Here is a 7,825-nt window from a genome sequence, read left to right as displayed (position 1 = left end):
TGTTGGCCTTCATTGCGAAAGGGATGTAGTACAAAAGCAGGGAGGTGTTGCTGCAACGTATAAGGTATTGGTAAGGCCGCACCTGGAGTACTGCGTGCAGTTTTGGTCACCTTACTTAAGGAAGGATATACTAGCTTTGGAAGGGGTACAGAGATGATTCACTAGGCTGATTCGAGAAATGAGGGGGTTACCTTATGATGATAGATTGAGTAGACTGGGTCTTTACTCCTTGGAGTTCAGAAGGATGAGGGGTGATCTTATAGAAACATTTAAAATCATGAAAGGGATAGACAAGATAAAGGCAGAGAGGTTGTTTCCATTGGTGGGGGAGACTAGAACTAGGGGGCACAGCCTCAAAATACGGAGGAGCCAATTTAAAACCAAGTTGAGAAAGAATTTCTTCTCCCAGAGGGTTGTGAATCTGTGGAATTCTCTGCCCAAGGAAGAATTGAGGATGGCTCTTTGAATGTTTTCAAGTCAAAGATAGATAGATTTTTAAGCAATAAGGGAATTAAGGGTTACGGGGAGAGGGCAGGTAAGTGGAGCTGAGTCCACGACCAGATCAGCCATGATCTTATTGAATGGCAAGCAAGCTCGAGGGGCTAGATGGCCTACTCCTGTTCCTAATTCTTATGTTCTAATACGAAAACCACAGTCTCTGTCACAGATGGGACAGACAGTCGTTGAGGGAAAGTGTGGGCAGAGAGCCTGGTTTGCCGTATGCTCCTTCAGCTGCCTGCGCTTGATTGCTGCACGCTCTCCGCGACGATACTCCAGGAACTCAGCACCCTCCCGAATGCACTTCCTCCGATAGATTTGCTGTTGAAACTGTTAACTTGTCAACTATGCAAGGACTCTATGACAAACTAATTTGGATGTCACTCCAATGTGCTTCCTCAATATCAGCATCTCTGACGAAAAGTGGAGATAACAAAGTCCAAAATTGTTCGTCAGTCTTTCTACCAGAGTGCTGCGGGTTAAAAGATGATAACTGTTCCCGAGATTTCAGTTTGGTTGGAACTGAGTACAACAACAACTTGTATTTAGATAACATGTATTATATTTAACGTAGTGAAACGTCACAAGGCGCTTCACGGGAGTATTGTGCGCTAAAAAAAAATTGACTCCCAGCCATATAAGTAGAAATTAGCGTAGGTGACTAAGCTTGGTCAAAGAGGTAGGTTTTAAGGAGAGTGTTGAAGGAGGAAAGAGAGGTAGAAAGGTGGATAGGTTTAGGCAGGAACGACTAAGATAGTGAGGCCACGGTGGGAATGAGAGGAGAGTTTCAAGCGGTGAGTCACAGGGAGGTCAGGATCATAGTTAAAGCTAGAATGATACTGTTCAGAAGTCTTTGTAATGCTCAATTACATATTGGCAGAAGAATCAAAGGCGACATGAGGAAAAACAATTTTATGCAGCGAGTGGTTAGAAACTGGAATTCACTGCCTGAAAGGATGGTGGAGGCGGATTCAATCTTGGCTTTCAAAAGGGAATTAGATAGGTGTCTGAAGGAAATAAATTTGCAGGGCTACTGGGAAAGGGCGGGGCAGAGGAACTAGCTGAAGTGCTCTTGCTGAGAGCCATCATGGGCTCGACGGGCCGAATGGCCTCCTTCTGTGCTGTAATCATTCTATGACTCTATGATCTGCATTGGGTCTCCTCAGTATAGAGAATATGCACTGTGCATACAGTACACTAGATAGGAGGAAGAGTACAAGTGAATTGTTTTCTCGTATGGTAGGAGTATTTGGGGGCCATGGATAATGGCGGGGAAGAGGGAAGAGGGAAGAGGGATTTTGTACCTGTTACATTTGCTGGGGGAAATGATGGGGGAACTGCAGCTAAACATCGGGCTGGTGAGAGAATGAATAAGTGAATTCTATAAAGAAGGGCCACTCTGGTTGCAGATGAGGGATGGGGGGTGTGGTAACTGCTGTGAAAAAATATACATTGTACGTTCAGAAATGGTGGGATATTTCTGGCAAATATGAAGGCTGGTGGGCGGCAAGTGAGGAAAAAGGGGATCCCCATTGTGGTGAAAGGAGAGAGGGATTCTGAACAGAGGAATGGGTAATAGAGTGAACACAGCTAATGTCTCTGTTGATTACAGCAGAGCAGAAGCCCGGGATAAAGAAAAAGGTCTTTTGAAAAGCGCCGGTGTCCTTATTGAGGTGGTCAGATACCATGGGACTCAGGAAGCTGGGAAAATCGATGGACTCCTTAGAGGAAGCAGATGGAACAACCCAACCCAGATAGGTATGCGAGTGTGTGGGCCTGCAATAGATGCCCTTGGGAATCTCATTGACAGAGTTTGGGATGTTTTATTGCATTAAAAGCGCTTTATAAATATAAGTTGTTGTTGAGAAGCAAATGGCAGAGTCAAGATGCATCAATTAAAAATGAAGGATTTGTGGAAATTGAAAGTGTAGCCAATATAACGGGCATATAAACGTTGTTAATCCCTGGATCAGTCCTTTGGTGAACTGCTGTGTTTTCCAAGTCCCCAACTGTGGCATCTCATCATCACAGGCAGTCCCTCAAAATCGCTTCCACTTGCTTCCACTCCAAATGTGAGTTCTTAAGTGAATGAACAGTACAATATGGGAACCACAGTCTCTGTCACAGGTGGTCAAAGACAGTCATTGAAGGAAAGGGTGGATGGGACTGGTTTGCTGCACACTCCTTCCGCTGCCTGCGCCTTTTTCTGCATGCTCTCGACGACGAGGCTCGAGGTGCTCAGTGCCCTCCCGGATGCACCTCCTCCACCTAGGGCGGTCTTTGGCCAGGGACTCCCAGCTGTCGGTGGGAATGTTACATTTTATCAAAGAGGCTTTGAGGGTGTCCTTGAAACGTTTCCTCTGCCCACCATGGGCTCGCTTGCTGTGTAGGAGTTCTGAGTAGAGCACTTGCTTTGCGAGTCTTGTGTCAGACATGCAAACAATGTGGCCCGCCCAATGGAGCTGGTCAATTGTGGTCAGTGCTTCAATGCTGGGGATGTTGGCCTGATCGAGGATGCTAACGTTGGTACGTCTGTCCTCTCAGGGAATACGCAGGATATTGCAGAAACATCGTTGGTGGTATTTATCCAGCAATTAGAGGTGTCTACCGTATATCGTCTACATCTCTGAGCCATACAGGAGGGCGGGTATCACTACAGCCCTGTTGACCATGAGCTTGGTTGCAGATTTGAGGGCCTGATCTTCGAACATTCCTTTCCTCAAGCAGCCGACGGCTGCGTTGATGCACTGTTGGCGGTGTTGAACCTCGTCGTCGATGTCTGCCCTTGCTGATAATAGACTCCCGAGGTGTGGAAAGTGATCCACGTTGTCCAGGGCTGCGCCATTGCACTGGAGTGGAACTAAACTACAGAACCAGTGGGAACCTGTTCAACTTTTGACGTCTCCAAGCCAGATCAAGACCGTCCCAACCTCTGTCATGGAACTACAATAAGTGAACGACGCCTGCGTCTGAACACATTCAGAGACTGAACTTCAAGTCATAATCAACATCTTCACTGTGGCATCTAAATGAGAAGTCAATGCGTTCACCTGGCTGATCAAAGCTGTCGCGGTAGGAATAAAACGTGGAATTTGGCCCAGGTATGGATTATATAAGAAACACTTGAAAAATGTTCTCCTGTCAGCTACTTCGTTACAAATTTTCCATCACACTTAAACTCGAGAATGTTCCCACAAGGTCTATATTGAACTTTGACAACATTCAGCTAAAAAGTTTATACCCAAATCACTATAGATTTCAGGACACACCTTTCAACTATTTACTTCGAAATGTTTCTGTGTTGCAAAATATTTTAACATTCAAATTGCTGCTACAAAGAACTAGCAACTATTTAATGGATGAAGCATCCATCTATAATGGAATTTATTTTATTTTTTATAAAGTTTCTTGAACTTTGAAGCAGAAGGCTAAAGATGAGACAGATGTTCTTATTGTTTATTGCTATGTTGGGTGGCACGTGGGAGAATTTGTCTCAGTTTCTCATCATCTGCGACCCGGGATTACTGGCTCATACCAGCTCTCCAGATGGTGCCATGAATTGACTGCAAAAAACGTCAAACAGTGTGGATAATTCCTCATTCAGAAAGAAGCACTTTGGCCATTGTCCCTCTGACAGCAACGATTGGCTGTTGAGTGTGGGAAACGCTGAGAAACGCGGACTCACGCTTTTCCCTGTTCATTCGGAGCTATAAATACAGGAGACTTTGGACAGAGCCGCAGCAGACAGGGCCTGTCGGGCACTTGTTCAAAGCTCCACTGCAGAGCGTCCAGGGAGTGGCTGTAAGAATATCACAGCTGTTGGAAGGATATATTGGGTAATAGAATGTCACCCAAAGAAAAATACAGCGTAAGTGAGATTATATTTAAAGCATGTTGGATTACCATTAACTGCATATTTTTACATTAATTGCGTAATACAATATTGATGTGTGGTATTAATCTTCTGGAATTGTTCTCAATTACTAAATTATTTGTTATTTTTCAGTTGCTGACAACAACCATGGGGAGAAGATGCCGACATTGAATGAGGCCCGCAACATCGTCTACAGACTAGACTGGAGACAGATTCAGGAACAATCACAGATTCAAGCCTTTAAAGAGCGCAGTGCTGGAAATGAGAGGTCATGAGCTGAACCATTAGAATCAGCAGCAGGGCCCCGGTAAGGCATCAAGTCCCTGACACATGACAGCTGTAAAGAATATCTTTAAATCGGTTTACTGTTCCCCGGCAGAATATTTATGACTCATGTTATTCCTGTATTTCAGCTGATATCCCAGTGATTCTGCGTCCAGATTACAGTGGAGGTTACTCGGTGGCGCGGCGCTTGCTCTCTGCACAACGCAACAAGAACGGTTTTCAACGTAAACGCGTGAAACAGATGCACAGCTCTCTAAGCCCAGCCAAGGCGTCATGTTTTCCGGAATCGCCTTTGCATTTTCCATCGCGTCAGACCGAATCAAGTAGACAGTTCAGCCCAACAGCACCGCAAATCCCGGCCTCTGGCAGAGCGGAAACATGTGGACATTTTATAGAACCGAGGGACAGATACTGACATAAAACTAAACTGACAAAACTAGAGTGTACTCTGGTGCATTACAGTATTCCAGAATGGAAGCAGTGTCATTAAAACTTTCACATTGAAGGAGATGGACAGTTTGTTAAAGGGATATTTCTGATCCTTATCTGTATGATGTCATCATATGGGAGCCGTGTTCTACAATATTTGTAGAGTTACGTAATAATATATCTGTATATTCACACTGAATATTTACAGTAGTTGAAATAACGGCAAACAATTGTGTAGGGGGAATGTCTCCATAAAGTGTGTCAGAGATGGAAAGTGGTTTGTTTGATACGTACAATTTGTATTTTTGGTAGAAAAGGATATCAGTAAACTGAGCACTGTATTTCGTAACATCACAATTGACAGACTCAGTACAAGAGATTTTTTTAAACAGAAATGTCCTAATAGTCAATTTTATAAATTGATTATTGATGTTTCGCTTCTTTTCACCATTTGTGTGAGTGGGTCCTAAAGGCTGTATTTCTCTGTAACAGAGTTGTGATCACGTCGTTGTGGTATTGAAATGGTTAACAGAAAGCAGCTGATGATTACAGTCATGTATCTTCATATTGAAGGAGTTCGGTAGTTTGTTAAAGGGATATTGAGATCCTTGCTTGTGTGATGTCATAATATGTGACCCGTATTCTACAATATTTGTAGAGTTTCTCAATATGTTCACAGTGAATATGTACAGTAGCTGGAATAATTACAAACAATTGTGTAGGAGATTTCTCTCCATATTGAACCCTGTGTCAGGGATGGAAAGTGATATGTCTTCTTGTTGAAGATGATTTGTACTTTCTGTGAAAGGATGAATAAATAATAACTCACTAAATACTGCCTATCTTCATCAATACATACTGTATAAAATAAATGAATGCATTCTTGTGTGGCTAACGAGGAGAGGAATAGAGAAATATAAGAAGGCATAGATGCTTGGGATAGTCATTGCAAACCGCAGAAGTGTGTCAGGGAGTGAAATGGTTCCTCCTCGTGTTGAAGATAGTTGGTTTAATTTCGTTAAAGGTTTTTAAGCGCAGAGCAGAATCTCAGAAGGGCCCATTTTCCGCATTCCTTGAGTAAACACCTATTGAGATATTGGAGGGAGGTTTTCTATATGTGTTAACGTAGCGCACAGAGGAAACCTTCCCTTAAAATACTTCACTGTCTTAACTTTACCTGACCGGCATGCGCCAATCTGACTACACGTGGGGTGACCCAGTTTGGGAGATAGTACAGTTGGATCAATCAAAGCCGGTTCAAAGAGTTTTCCACTTTGCCTTTCTATCAAAGGCTTCATAACTAGAGCTTGCAGCCGTTTTGGAAAACAGTAAATTGTCGATTCTGATTGTAATCAAATAGTCTTCGCTGAAAATTAGAAAATATTTGCGGCGAAAGCCGGCTGTGAAATGTAATGGAATCAGCTGATCAAATAGACAAGAGGACTATTGCACAAATCGATAAGGAGGGTGCGGTTCCCTATACGAGCGGGGCCAATCCCTTCACATTAAACGTGTAAGATGTTTATTAGCAAAGTGGATTGTTAATATGTTATCTGAGTGTTGTAGAATTTCTGGGTCTGTGCCAATTAACCCTTTCACAGCTAAGTTCCAAAAGATTCGACTTGACCCATATTGGCGACAGTAATTATATTTTAGTCAGTGTAAGTGAGATTTGATGCATTACGGCATCTGAGCAGTAGTTAAACGTGATGCAATCAAGGTTTATATTGCCCACTATGCCCTGGGTAAAAGACCCAATCTTCATGGATCAACCACTGTCGATCCTGATCTCTAGGCTTGCTCGTCCCCCGAGTGATGTGTGGGCCCTCCACCAACCCGAATCCCTCCTTGGCTTTTCTGCTAGATCTTCCCACGTGCTTTGCCAAATGCTTCTACAACCATTGTCTGAGGGGCCCCTTTTTATACTGTTACCCTCATTCAAAACCTATGGAGTCCACTTAAACCAATCATTGACCTGCACCACAACCCAAAATCCAATCATAAAGACTCCACGTCTGCAGCACCGGTTCTTGTCTTATGACTACCTTGCATCATCTATTTTTGACCATCAAGACTCATATCTGGGGTAGTTATGACAATGCAAAAGGAACATGTCTGCATTGAAGAGATATGGATCCCTGCTTTTTGCTGCGAAAGGCTGTAGATATCATAACATTCCAACACCGTGGCAGCTACCCTTGACCTTGCTTCACAGGTTGCTGCAGCCTACTTGACCATGGCAATTCTCTTTCTCATCCTAGACCGTCTGGTTACAGTTTACCCACAGATTTTTAATTATAAGAAAAAAGGTTGCATATAATTCAGGTTATCATTGCATACAATTGATGATTACAGACTTCTACACGTAATTTTTATGCACGATTATAAACACCTTACGGATTATTTATGATATTAATGGTTATGAGATATCAAAAAAAGTATTCTAAAAATCAACTAACCATGATAATCTCACAGTCCCTTTGCCTCTTATCTCAGTCTCTGGAATTTCATTAATTATTTCAACTATTCCCACAGCCATCTTGTCTGCTCTTATTAATAAGTTTGTTGAGAAGCATTTTGAAATTTAGTCACGAGAGGCCCAACACCTCAGTTTCTTCCATTTTAAAATCTAACTGGGTTTACCTAGGATATAATACATCAGGGTTTACTAGTATTGTAATATTTGGATCAGTGGTCACACACAGATTATCCAAAGGGTCTTAGGAGTTGTAAGGTGTT

The 7,825-nt window shown here is 42.9% G+C and overlaps 1 long non-coding RNA gene across 1 annotated transcript; it reads left to right on the top strand.

The window, feature by feature from the left end:
* The first annotated feature begins 4,252 nt into the window (after nt 1–4,252).
* LOC139268227 (uncharacterized) lies at nt 4,253–5,888 on the top strand. Its single transcript, XR_011593990.1, has 3 exons — nt 4,253–4,366; nt 4,505–4,679; nt 4,786–5,888. It is a non-coding gene; the product is annotated as an uncharacterized lncRNA (long non-coding RNA).
* Nucleotides 5,889–7,825: the final 1,937 nt, after the last annotated feature.

This window comes from Pristiophorus japonicus, chromosome 8 (assembly GCF_044704955.1).
Source record: "Pristiophorus japonicus isolate sPriJap1 chromosome 8, sPriJap1.hap1, whole genome shotgun sequence".
NCBI lineage: Eukaryota > Metazoa > Chordata > Chondrichthyes > Pristiophoridae > Pristiophorus > Pristiophorus japonicus.
This window is presented reverse-complemented; position numbering and strand designations above follow the sequence as displayed.